The sequence below is a fragment of the Panthera onca genome, chromosome X (assembly GCF_046562875.1).
Source record: "Panthera onca isolate mPanOnc1 chromosome X, mPanOnc1 haplotype 2, whole genome shotgun sequence".
Taxonomy (NCBI): domain Eukaryota; kingdom Metazoa; phylum Chordata; class Mammalia; order Carnivora; family Felidae; genus Panthera; species Panthera onca.
Window position 1 is genome coordinate 4,553,783 of NC_138357.1, and position 13,979 is coordinate 4,567,761.

A 13,979-nucleotide genomic window follows, 5' to 3' on the forward strand; every position below is an offset into this window, starting at 1 on the left:
TCCCTGGGCTGGCAGCAAAGAATGGAAGGAGCGGGAAAGGCTGAAGGCAGGTGAAGCCACCGCAGCTCAGTGAGGAGAGGGTAGGGAGGACTCAAGGGAGAGTGCATGGGGAAGGAAGAGGTGGGGGAGAAGAGGAGAGGAGAGGGCAGGAGAGGCAGAGGAGGGAAAGGAGGGCAAAGGGAACCACACCAGAAAGTAAATGGCCAGAGACTGTTTATCCCAGCGAGCCTCCCCCAGGATATCTACCAGGAGGCACCTGGCAGAGGGGGCCGGGTACAGGTGTCCCAGCCACCAACAGCCAGTGGGAGGCTGGCTGGGTGGCAGGCAGCGGTGGGTGGTGGGGAGTAGGTGAGAAAGGCTTTGGAAAGGGTGACTGATGTGCTTTGGGGGAGGGGGAAGCAGCACAGCAGGATGGTCCCAACACCCTGGCCACCTCCCACTTTGCCCCTAGCGCTCCTCCCTATCCTGACGCTGCCCCACCTTGCATTCTCGGGCTTACTTTCAGTCCTGGAAGGCCAGCCTCCCCAGGTTCCTGTAAAAGGCCAGCCTGGCTGAGGAGAGTGGCAGGGCATTCAGAGACCCCAGGGACTTGGGATTCCCCCCACCATGCCGGTCCAATCTTACCACGGGGCCTTACAGCAAGTTGGGTGGGGGCGTCAGGCCAAGGAAAAGGGAGCAGGAGGACAAGGCCCAGAGTGACCCTTAAACCGCTTGGCCGGCCTGCCTCTTGTCTCCTGGTCCCTCAGGCTGTCCGTGGCCCCAATGGCTGCCACCACCACCTGCCCCTGCGTCTTGCCAGCTGTCCCAGAAACCTCACAGGATCTCATGCAAATGGACTCCTGGGAACCTGTGAGGAATTTCTCTCTCTCTGTCTCTCTGTCTCTCTCTCTCTCTCTCTCTGTTTGTCTCTTCATTCATCCAAACACATTTTTTGAGTCCCCACCATTTGCCAGGCACGAGGGCTTTTTCCCCCTGGAGACAGGCACCTGTCATTCCAACAGTGTTCCAGCACTGCCCTGGGTTTTGCCAGTTTCCCCAAATCCCGTCTCCTCTGGCTCCCCTAGCGCCCTTGGGCCAGGTTTCCCGGTCGCTGGCTCTGGACAGTCTCTCTCTTCCAACAAACTGTCAGGCCAGCAGGGCCTCTGGGCCTTCACCACACATGCTCCAACCCCCCAGCAATAACGGAGGGCACCGCCAGCACGGTGGCCAACTCAAATCATGTCATGCAAGCCCCGCAGCCTTGACAAAAGCCCTCCCTTGGACCCCATCCCCCACCCCTGTCCCTACCTACTGCACCACAGTGACCATCCTGTCCTGGGCCAGCCATCTAAAGCCACACACGCTGTCCACTTCCTCACCTCCTATCACACCTTAAGCTCCTGCCCCAGCCCTGGCCGTGAGATAGCTCACTAACTAGCCCTCCCCAGCCTGCAGGTTCCCAGGACATTGCGCACCCATGGTGTTCCTCCACCCTTCCTAGCTGCTCCTCCTGGTCTCCTTCAGATTCCTCCTCCCTAACCTGCCCCTTACAAGTCAACACCCACAAATAACAGCTGTGGGTGAGGGTGTGGAGAAATCGGACCCCTCATTTACTGCTGGTGGGAATGTAAGCCGGTGCTGCCACCGTGGAGATCGGCTTCCTCAGCCAGGCACATGCAGTTCCCTGTAGGAGCCAGCAATGCCGCGCCCAGGTGTAGACCCAAGAGAACTGGAAACAGGGACTCAGATTGTGCACCGAAACAGGGAGTGTACATGAATGTCTGTGGCAGCATTATTCCCAGTGACCAAAAAGTGGAAACAGCTCAGATGTCTTTTCAACTGATGAATGATAAACAAAAATGACACGTGCTATGGTGTGGATGAACCCTGAAAACAGGATGCCGAGTGAAAGATGTCAGACACGAAAGACCACATACGGTATGCTTCCACTTATAGGAATGATCCCAAGAGGTGAGTCCATAGGGACAGAAAGCTGATTAGTGTTTGCCGGGGGCTGGGGTTACGGGCGAATGGGAGTGACCGCTTAATGGGTACAGGCTTTCCTTTCAGCAGGATGAAAAGGTTCTAGAATTTTGTAGAGGTGATGGTTGCACAACACTGTGAATGTATTAAATGTCCTCGAATTCTCCACTTTAAAGTGGCTAATTTTATGTTTTGTGCTTTTTGCCGCGCGCCTGCACACGTCACCATCCATCATTTTGTGTATTTTGCTGCGTGCGCGCACACACATCGCCATCTATCCCTTTTTGTCCTTGGCCCTTTCCTCACTCACACTCTTACTCAGCCTTCACAATTCAGCTCAGTTGTTGGGTCCTTGTCATGCTCTGCAACCTTGCCTCCCACCCCCACCACGCTGAGGCTCTCTTTCCTCTCTGCTCTCCCAGGATCCCCTCTGTTCCCCGTGCCTGGACTAAGAGTGGAGTCCAGCAGGTGCGTATTTGGCCAACCAATGAATGAACCGATGAATCCAGTGCCACCCCTCATGCTCACATGGAGAAAGTGGGAGCCGTTGAGGGGAAGTGATTTACCCAAGGTTCCAGGTCTGGCCAGGTGCCTTTTATGTCCCAGCACGCCCTTCCTTCCCACCTCTCAGCATCTTTTCTGGCCCGCCTGTCTTCACCGGCTATTTCTCATCCCCGGATGCCCCCAGGGGCTTGAATCAAATGGCCACTCCTAAGCCAGCGCATCCTTGATGGGAAAACCAGTATGAACAGGTGGACCGGGGAGCCTGAGAGTGTCTGCTTCTGCCCTGGTGGAGGGGAAACCCTGCCGTATCTCTGTCAAGCTCACACAGCACGACCTCACTGCTGCAACTGTGCACTTCTGACCTGGTTTGCAGAAAGGGCCACCAAGAGGCCCCGGGAGCAAAGCTGGTGTAACCTCACTTCTGCGTTTCTTCTTCTCTAGGGCCCACGGCACCCAGGTGTGCCCGGGCCTTGAGGAAGGTGCCCGGACTCAGGAGCTGGGTGCCCGGGCTCCTCGGGCAGGCTCTCCCCATCTCTGTGCCACAGAAGAGTGGCACGGCTTTCTGGGCTTCAGCTCACACATTAGGGAAAACAGGAAACGCCAGCAATGGATCCGAATTCAAGAGCTGCCTCTCATCCGGGCCCTTGTACTCAGGGCAGGAGAAGAGTGTCAAGAGACCATGGCTAATGTACTGGAGCTGCTTTGATGGCAGTTAGAGGAAGCCACGGGGTTTGAATGGCTCCTACAGGCCTCCCACAGACCTAAACTCCACCATGAGAGATGCGATCCTTTGACTTGAACTTGCCTTCTCCCTTCTTCCTCTGTTTAAATTCTCTATACTTTGAACAATTCTTGACATTTATTTGTGTGACATTAGACACTCCTGCCTCACAGAGTCATTGCACTACTGCCAGGAGCAGGCAGGGTGGAACAGGGATTACAAATCTGATTCTATCACTGCAGAAAGCAAAGTCCAGAGAGGGTGATCTATTTCCTGCAAGGAGCCCAGCTAGCCTAGTACTCTTGACCTTGAACTCATGTGTCTCTACTCCCTGTAGACCATAGCTGACTGTAACAGCTTCCCCCAATACAGGGACAAGTAAATAATTAAGTGCAAAACAAACCTTTGCTCGGGAGCCCAAAATCCACATGGAAGCCACTGGAGTTAGAGTTTAGAGTTCAAACTGCAGTTCATTCAGCTATCCCACAAGCATCTTTTTGGGAGGTCACCATGTGCTTTGCACACATCATAAACGCAAAGCTCACCATGTCCCCTTGCTGGATCCCAGGTTGAGATCTGGATTTCTTTCTTTCTTTTTTTTTTTTTAATTTACATCCAAATTAGTTAGCATGTAGTGCAACAATGATTTCAGGAGTAGATCCCTTAATGTCCCTTACCCATTTAGCCCATCCCCCCTCCCACAACCCCTCCAGCAACCCTCTGCTTGTTCTCCATATTTAAGAGTCTCTTCTGTTTTGTCCCCCTCCCTGTTTTTAGATTATTTTTGTTTCCCTTCCCTTATGTTCATCTGTTTTGGATCTTAAAGTCCTCATATGAGTGAAGTCATACAATATTTGTCTTTCTCTGACTGAATAATTTCACTTAGCATAATCCCCTCCAGTTCCATCCATGTAGTTGCAAATGGCAAGATTTCATTCTTTTTGATTGCCGAGTAGTACTCCATTGTATATATATACCACATCTTCTTTACCCATTCATCCATCGATGGACATTTGGGCTCTTTCCATACGTTGGCTATTGTTGATAGTGCTGCATAAACATGGGGGTGCATGTGTCCCTTCGAAACAGCACACCTGTATCCCGTGCATAAATGCCTAGTAGTGCAATTGCTGGGTCATAGGGTAGTTCTATTTTTAGTTTTTTGAGGAACCTCCGTACTGTTTTCCAGAGTGGCTGTACCAGCTTGCATTCCCAGAAATCTGGATTTCTTATAGCAGCTTCTTGGTCCTCCCCTCACACCTCCTAGCTCCCACTCAGGTTTCAAGATCACCATTGAATATAAAGGATGCAGAGGTTTCATGGGTTACCCTTCCCAGACATACTTGCCTGTTAATAGCTGCTAAATTCTCAAAGAATTTAGCCTAATGGTTGGAATCCAAGTCCCTGAGATCATCTGTCATCATCAGCCCAGCTGAGGCAGGTGGTAGTCAAGGGCGATGGGGTAAGGACCTCACCTTCCCTTCCAGTCCTCCCTGGGTTGTTCAGTCTTGCTCCAGATGGAGAGAGGAAACCCAGATCGGGACTGACTTTGCCTGGTGTTCCCCCCACGCACCAGGCAGATACCTCTTTCCTCCCTGGAGTTCACTGCCAAAGTTTCTGTACATGTCTCCCATGGGGATAGTGTCTGTGGGTTATTCAAAGTCTCTAATAAGTCACCATAAGGAAAGGTCAGCTGCCCTGTGGAACTGACATAAAGACAACGAGATGCATATACCCCATCATCGCTCCCTCTTGGGCATTGCCTACCAGGAAACTCAGAACTGAACTTTATGTTCAATGACAATAACTGTCTTGCCATGGTTTACATTTCGAACATTTCTTTCTGCATCGTAAGTGGCTTTGATGTGCATGTATCTTTATTAGCAGCTGCTTTAATTCCTTTTGGGCAATAGTGGGATATAAATCAGAGACTGTAATCAGAGATTGGGTGGCCACATGGAGATTGGAACCCAGAGCCCCTGTGTGGATTTGAGCCCAGAAGATCCCCTACTGGGGGCCAGGGGCCAGGTTTGGGCTCCAGTTGGGCCAGAACCTCCCACTGGCTGAAACCTGGGCAACCTTACCCCCACCACCCCATGCACACACACTATTGCTTGTGTGCCCCATTGGCCATTCCCTTCTGCCTGCCAGTTTGGGGCTGCGGCAAGGGAAAGAGGGGAGTCTAGGCTACGGGCCAGACAGCTTGCGTGTGATGCAGGGAGAAGTGGGGCCTTGGGCTGTTTGCCAGCCCCTTGCCTGGGAAAAGGAGCATGCTGAGGCAGGGCCCAAAGCTGGCACAGCAGGAGCTTCTGTGAACAGTCTCAGGGCTCTCTGTGCAGCCCAGTGGCCATGGCAGAGGTTGCTGATAGAACAGTAATCAGAATAATGGTTCAGTTTCCTGCTTCTTACCTTTTACCAAGCAGTTTGCAGGTATTGTGTCTTTGGTGGTTTCTGTTATTGTTCCCACTTTACAGAGGAGGAACCTGAGGCACAGAGAAGTTAGATAACTTCTCCAAGTTCTCACAATGAGGCAGGGAGAAGCTGCCTTTTCCCTGCGGAATGTACCAACCAGAAAACTGACAGGTGTGGGGGGAACCTGGGTGGCTCAGTTGGTTGAGTGTCCGACTTTGGCTCAGGTTGTGATCTCACAGTTTGTGAGTTCTGTGCTGACAGCTCGGAGTCTGGAGCCTGCTTCGGATTCTGTGTCTCTCTCTCTCTCTGCCTCTCCCCCGCTTGCTCTCCCTCTGTCTGTCTGTCTGTCTGTCTCTCTCTCAAAAATAAATAAGCATTTAAAAAATTTAGAAAGCTGACAGGCTATGTTTTCCCCACCAAGACGTCACCAACTTGGGCTGACTGGGGCAGTGGGAGTGAAACATTTCCAGCCACCTGAGGCCACTTGCACAGGGGTTCCCCAGAGGTCAGTCCCCTGGGCTCTCTCTATCCTCTTCCTTGAGGTCAAAAGACAGGCACCAGCCCCCCCAAGAGCCTTTGCTGGTCTTGGAAGGCCTTGATATCCCCTCTGCTGAGGGACATCTGGAAGCTGGGCAGACGAGAAAGGTTCCCGGCCACAGTGGCTGAGGGGATAGAAAGGCCAGTAGCTGAGCACCTGGCAGAAAGGAAGTGGAGAAGCAGGCAGCAGACCTTTTCACCTGGTGAAGGTGAGGTGAGAAGCAGGGAGAAGGAAGAGACACGAGGATGTCTTCTGTGTGGGGGATTTGGCCTTTTCACCAGCCTGGACAGTACTACCCAGGCAGTAGAGTGCAACCTAGGGGTCAAGAATATGGGTTCCGGGCCCAAAGGGACCTGGGCTCAACTCCCAGCTCCACTCCTCCTTAGAAGTATGACCTTGGGCAAAGCACTTCAGCTCTCTAAGTTTGCCTCCTCAGCCATAAGCCTAGAGTCCTCTGGCTTCTGCTACACGGGGGCTGCAGTGAAAATTCCAGATGTGAAACCCTTAGGGCGGTGCCTACCCTGTCGCAGGTGCTGCGTTAGGGTTAGCCGCCATCACCGTTTGGTCCTAACCTCCATCGCTGCAGTTGCTGAGTGATGGCCCCCGAAGATGTCCCAATCCCCAGGGCCGGTGAATACGTTACCTTGCAAGGCAACAGGAACTTTGATGATGTGATTAAACTAAGGATCTTGAAATGAGTAGATTATCTTCAATTCTCCAGGTGGGCTCAGTCTAATCACAAGGGAAGGAGGAGACAGGAGGGTCAGAGAGAAGATGTAACAACACAGAGGCTGGCGTGACACGAACAAGACCCAACGAGTGCAGGTGGCCTCCAGACGCTAGGAAAGGTAAGGAATGGATTCTCCCCGCGAGCCTCCAGGAGGAACACGGCTCTGCTGACCCCTTGATCCTAGCGCAGCGAGACCCTTGTCAGCCTTCCAACATCCATAATTAGAAGGTAATATATGTTTAAAGCCACCACATTTGTGGCGACTTGATCCAGGAGCACCAGAAAGCTAATATAGCTGCTTTTTCTCGATACCTGTGAGCCTTTCCTGGCCAAACCCATTGCTTCCCAAAGCCAGTGTGCCCCCTCCTCTGCTCCCCTTACAGACTTCTATCCCAGGGCCTGACCCATTGGTGAGCCGGTGCAATGCTTGCTTGTTCGGTGTGCCCCCGGGACCAGCAGCAGCAGCGTTGTCTGGAACACATAAGAAATACAAGTGCTTGGGTGCTACCCCAGACCTCTGGACTCAGAAACTCCAGGCTGGGCCCAGAAATCTGTGTTGTAAGAAGCCCTCCAAGGGAAGCTGATGGACCCATAAGTTGGCCAAGCACAGGGCTCCTTTATTTGTGCGTCTGCCGCTCCCAGTGGAGACCCAGCAGCGTTAATGCTGTCGGCTTGCCCTGGACAGGGAGGGGCCTCTCCTTCATGTGTCCATATAGCACCTCCGTCCCATCAGCTCTTGGACCCCGCTGCCATTCTCCACTTGTATGTCTTTCTACTAGACTGGGAGTTCTGCCGGGGCAGGGGCTATGTCTTCTTGTTCAAGGTTGTATGTATTCCTGACATCTGGCTTCTTAGTGGGCGCTCAGTCAATATTTAAGAGTATCTGATGGCCTGACCGACTGAATGAATGAAGGGGCTTCCCTGCCGCTTGAGAGACACATGTGCCTAGCCCCTGTATTTCTTGTCACCTTGCAAGGAGGTCGACAGGCTTGGTCAAAGAAATACGTATTTTTGAAAAGCTCTCCAGGAGTTTAAAAACAAAAATAAAAAGAACTCCTGCTCGTCTTTCAACCGAGGAACCAACCTTCCCTTCTCATGTTTGTGTGAAAGCCACCTTCTCCACCCAGAACTCTGGACCTGCTGGCTTCCTCAGCTCACGAGGACACCCAGGTGGGACCCAAGGACCGCCACAGGTGGGAGTGCCCGGAACGATAGCTGGAATGAGTGAGCATGTGTGGTGCGAGAGAACGTGTGCGAGGCCTTTTGTGGCGGTGTGAGCACGCGTGTGTGAGGGAGTACGTGTGGAGATGAGAGTGTGGCTGTGTGAGGGTATGCGGGTGTCTGAGTATACGAATGTATGTGGGTTTATGGGTATGTGCAGACATGGATGTAAGTGAGAGTGTGCGCGGGCATGTGCGAGTGTGAGAGAATGTGAGTGTGACCTGGGTGAGGGTGAGAGTGTGGGGGGTATGAGAGGGCATATGTGTGTGAGTGGGGGGCATGTCTGTGAGGGAGTATGTGTGACAATGCGTTAGTTAGGACTTATATAAGAGTGTGTGGGGTGGGGGGGCGCCTGGGTGGCACAGTTGGTTGAGCGTCTGACTTCAAGTCAGGTCATGGTCCCATAGTTCGCGAGTTCGAGCCCCACGTCGGGCTCTGGGCTGACAGCTCAGAGCCTGGAGCCTGCTTTGGATTCTCTGTCTCCCTCTCTCTCTGCCCCTCCTCTCTCTCACTCTCTCTCTCTCTGTCTCAAAAATAAATAAACATTTGGGGAACCTGGGTGGCTGTGTCAGTTAAGCATCCGACTTTGGCTCAGGTCATGATCTCAAGGTTCACAAGTTTGACCTCCGCATCAGGCTTGTGCTGACAGCTCGGAGCCTGGAGCCTGCTTTGGATTCTGTGTCTCCCTCTCTCTCTCTGCCTGCTCCACCACTCATGCTCTCTCTCTGTCTCTGTCTCTGTCTCTCTCAAAAACAAATAAACATTAAAAAAAAGTCTGTGTGTGTGCGTGTGTGTGTGCGCGCGCATGTGAGGACATATGTGAGTGTGGGAGGCAGGTGGGGGGGCATGTGTGTGAGGGAGTATGTGTATGTGTGTCTGTGAGGGCTTGTATGAGTCTGTGCACAGGAGGACACACGTGTGAGAGTGTATAGTGGGTACCCTAGGGCATGTGTGTGTGAACGTGTGTGAGTGTGTATTTGGGGTGGCAGTGTGCAGGGGTATCTAAGAGGGTGTGCGTGAGTGTGATGGAGGGTGCAAGAGACGTGAACGCATGCGGGGGTGGGGGGATGCACGGTAACAGCAGGTGGCTGGCCGCTGCTGCACAGGGAGGAGCCCGCCAACAGCCCATGCGAAGTGCGCTACTACACTGTGCGCCCCCGGGCTCTAAGCCCCCAGAGCTCGCACGCCCTACCTGGCCACTTGCAGGCCAGAGCACATGAGGTCAGCAGAACTGCGGCTTGCATTCCCACAGCACTTGCCCAGGGCGTCTCACAGGGGCCAGCCAGGAAATGTGGGTCGAATTGAATTGATCATTACACGACTGCCTTCAGTATAGGGTTTGCCCCGTCTGTCAGGCCCTTTCCCTGCTCCTCTCCTAAGGCCCGGGATCACCCTGAGCTCCATGCCTGCAGATCAATGAATCGACTGCCCCAAGTCGGCTAAGTGGGATATAATATGGCTTTCGAAGTCAGCAACAAATAATCACTGACTGCTGACGGTCTATGAGGCATACACTTGTGTAGAAGCCAGATTCATCCAACAGGACCGAAGGCGGCTCAGTGCTTACAGGAAGCCACGTTGCAAGGCTGGCCTGTGAGCTCTGTTGCTGTGGGTCCGTTGCCGGGAAGGGAAGGCCTACATCACCTGCGACAGGACGAGCTTGGGTGCAACAAGAGAACCGTGGTCTAGGGGCCGCACCCTCCACTCAGGGTCCAGCCACTGAGGAATTAGGGGTGGGCTCTCGGCTTTAGGGCAAGGAATGGGTGGGAAGAGTAGCCCAAAGTGCCGAGGAGTACCAGACTGAGTCCCGGCCTGTCACAGATTGTCACCTGTGCTACTGGGTGACATAACCACCCTCATTGTTGTCCATGTACACTATTACGTCACTTCTGAACTTGGCCTCATTCCCTTGTCACTGCCTAGACAGGAGATAGGCCGGAGCAGAGTCATCAATAATTGATTTCAGGCCCCTTTAGGGCTCCCCCTATAGGAAAACTGGGACGTACAAACTGGGATTTTACACCTAACAGGATATCAAGCCCATCTGGCTCTAGCCAACAGCTTTCCCAGAACAGCCCTGAAGTGGACATAAAGTGATCATTTTCTCCCCAACAAAGAGGCAAGAGATCAGGGCACCTTAAAGCTAAGGTGTTGAGAACCACCACCCAGTGATGCCAAAGGAGGATGATCCCTCTGAAACGATCAATGGGGGAAAGTTAGGTCTGAATTTTCAGACCCTCCTGCAAATCCAGGTCATCTACCTGAAGGAGAGGGTACTTAAAGACCATTTATGGAACCCACAGGGTTGAATGGGGCCCATATGGATGAGCCTGCCTTTGGGCGGCAGAGGGCAGGGATCTTTGGGCTGGGTGATCTCGCAGGTGATTGGAATGTTTGCTGGAGTTTAAGAACAAAGGCCACTCCAGAGGGCCAGAAGGATTCACACAGGCTCCTTCCTAGGGGGGGCCTAGGTCAGGGCTTCAACAGAGGAGCCAGCTCACCCAGGATGAGCTGCCATTCAGGGAGGGTGGCGCTCTCTCCTGTCTCCCCTCCTTCCCTACCCTGCCCTTCTTTGTCCCATGTTCCCACCACCCCACCTGCCCCAGTACTCAGGCCCAAGCCTTGGGGCCCCACACTGTCTGTCCCAGAAAAGCTCAGACTTTCTGGTGGCCTTGATAAGTTGTCCCCTGTAGAGTGCCTTTTCCACATTCTGTACCTTCATCTGCTTGCTGCAGAGGCCTCACTTTGAGATCCCCCTTCCCCTCCCTCTGCCCTCCTCTCCCCCTGCGGCTCTTCCTCCCCATCTCCTGCAGCCTCACCATTTGAGGTGATCTCTAAGTGCCGCAGAAAGGAGAGATTTTCCCAGAACTTGGCCACCCTTGTTGCCTGTTTCCTTTTGCCACTGCCACTGCTTTAGTTCCTATTTGCACCCCCCTCCTTGGCCTCCTGCAACAGCCTCCTAACTGGTCTTTGCCTCCAGTCTTATCCCTCCCCCTACCTGCTCGCCCCTCCCCTTCACTTACTCACAGGACTGCCAGAGCCTCTAAAGAAAATGTAAATTTGATCTGCTCACTCCAGTTCACACCGGACCAGGTCCCAATCCAAACTGTGAGCTCCAGTTTGAGAAACGCACGCGCCTCACCTTCTCATGAGCTTTAACCCCACCCAGTGCTCTGCTCATTGTTCAGAAGAGGCACGGACTTTTACCTGCCACCCCCATTGCCTGGGTGAGATGGGAGCGAAGGGCGGGGCCCAGCATCACACAACAGGCGGGTGTCAGGTTCCGAAGTATCAGGCAGGTACGCCAGGCAAGCCCGGCAGAGCCACAGCTGAGACAGCCTCTGTGAACCGGAGGGTAACACTATGGGGGGAATTGAGCAAGCAAGGAAATATGTTGAGGATAATAAGGACCAGGTTTCTGGTTATCAAAACAGGGAAATTGCAAATATGGAAAAGTGGAGTGCAAGGATAAACTCGAGGCAATTTCAAATGATAATAGATATAGATGCAGACGTGTGCGCACGCGCATGTGATTATACCCATATTTATTTCCTAGCTCTGTCCCCCGAGAGGGCCCAGAAGCAACAGCATCCCAGTAGCAACGAGCACACCTAGCCCCCAGTTCTTGGTTTCTAAATAATTTTGTACCCTCAACAAAACAGGCTTCTTGGAGTAATGGCTGATTCCCTGGTTACAGTGAAGTTGCCAGACGAGCCTGGAACATCTTGTACATCTTGTACTGCCAAGAAGGTAAGTATGGGCCCAAAGAATGATGGGACATGTTAAAAAGACCCAGAAGCCAGTTTGAAGGTGCTCCCACTGCCCAAGTCTGGGACAATAGAAGCATCAAAGTAAAACACGTAGTAATGAATGATGCCTGTTGAAAAAAATAGGAATGCATGAGCCCATACTGATATAAACAAACAAAAAGTGTGAGAGGAAGGAAAAAAAATGAACGTAAAAGAAGTGATGGAATTAGAAAATCATCATCTGGCATCATCATCATCATAATTGATTCAAGCCAGAATTCTGAACGGATGCCAAAAGTTACAGGTGAAAGTTGAATGAGGAACAGACATTTATATCATCTCAAAGTATCTCCTCCCAAATACTATAATTTATAAATTAATAAATATAAAATCCTTGCTAATTCAACTTACAGTGGAAAAGCCTGGCAAACAACACTTTAATCAAGTGATCAAAGTTAATGTTACCAGTAATAGGACAAATCAATCTCATAATCCACATGATATGATGTCCTGAGAACTCATCACTCCCAGGTGTTCTTGAGGGAACATTGATCAAATCCAAATGGAGGACAATCTACAAAGTAACTGGCCTGTGCTTTTCAAAAGTATCAAGGTAATATAAACCAAGGAAAGGCTGAGAAGCTGTTCCAGATTGAGGGAGACTCTTTAAAGAGACACAACAACTAAATGCAACATATGATCTAGGATTGGATCTTGGACCAGGATGGGAACTGGAAAAAAGAAAGATGTTTTGTTGGCAGTTGTTATTGTTGGTGGCAAAGATGATTTTTATTTGTATGTTTGTTGTCTTTGCACTCATTATTTGGACAAGCATAGAAATTTGCAAGGGGTCTATGGATTAGGTAGTAGTTTGCATGGCAATTTTCTAATTCTGATGTGTATCCTATGGTTATGTAGGAGAGTGTCTTGGTATTTAGAAAATATACACTGAAGGATTTAGGGGTAATGAGCATCATGTCAGCAACTTACTTTCCAACAGTTTGGAAAAAATGAAAATGTGTGCGTGTGTGTGTGCGCACATGCACGCGCACCTGTGCACGTGTGCACATGCATGCATGCATTCACACAAGGCCTGGTCTCTCTGGAGCATTCTCCAGTGGCCTACTTGGGTGACATCCAGAGGGGCTGCTCAACTGAGGCCTTGTGGGGTGGACAGATAATCTCCCAAAGATGTCCACATCCTAATTCCAGAACCTTTAGATGTCTTACCTTCCATGGCAAAAGAAATTTAGCAGATGTCACTAAGCTAATGATCTTGAGATGGGAAAATTATCCTGGATTATTTGGGTGAGCCCAATGTAATCCAGGGTCCTTATAATAGGGGGGCCAGGAGGGTCAGCGTCCAAGAAGGAAATGTGACCATGGAAGCAGAAGTGGGAGTAATGTAGCCACAAGACAAGGAATGTGGGGTTCTCTAGACGCTGGAAAAGGCAAGCTGCCAGAAGAGATGGGACCCTGCCCACAACTTGACTTTAGTCCAGTGAGACCCATTTCAGACTCCTGATCTCCAGACATTTAAGACAATAAATGTGTGTTGTCTTAAGCCACTAAATTTTAGCAATTGGTTACAGCAGCCATAAGAAACTTACATAGTCCATTTCTTCTACTGTGGAGAATGTGGGGTTCTCCACAGCCTCAACTGCCTTTCTCACATCCATATCCCTTGTGAGGCCTCCTCACTAGGGGACACCTTGTGCGTGTCCCCTAGTAGGCACTCAGGAAAGGTCTGTTTGAATTCACTCATCCAGGGAAGGCAGTGAGGGTCAATGATGCTTGGCAAACGTGTGAGGCCCCTCTGAAGGAATCAGGGTTCCTACGGATGCTTACACTCTGCTCTGTTTGCACAAGATTGGTCATACCTCCAGCTGCAGGGATGGTAAGTGTGCCTATGAAGGTGAGGTCATTTTAATGCCTGGGAAAGGAGTCCCCGATCCAAGCACTCTGCCCAGGAAGCATCAGGCAGTAGGTCCAGGCAGTAGGCTCTAGACCTTCAGGTTCCCAGAGCTCCTCACTCATGGACCTTCGCCATGCCTGCCTGCCCGGGCACAGATAGTGTGGCAGAGCTGGCTTGAGAACCCAGGTGGTTGGTCCCTGGGTAACCGAGCTCTCATTCTCCAGAGC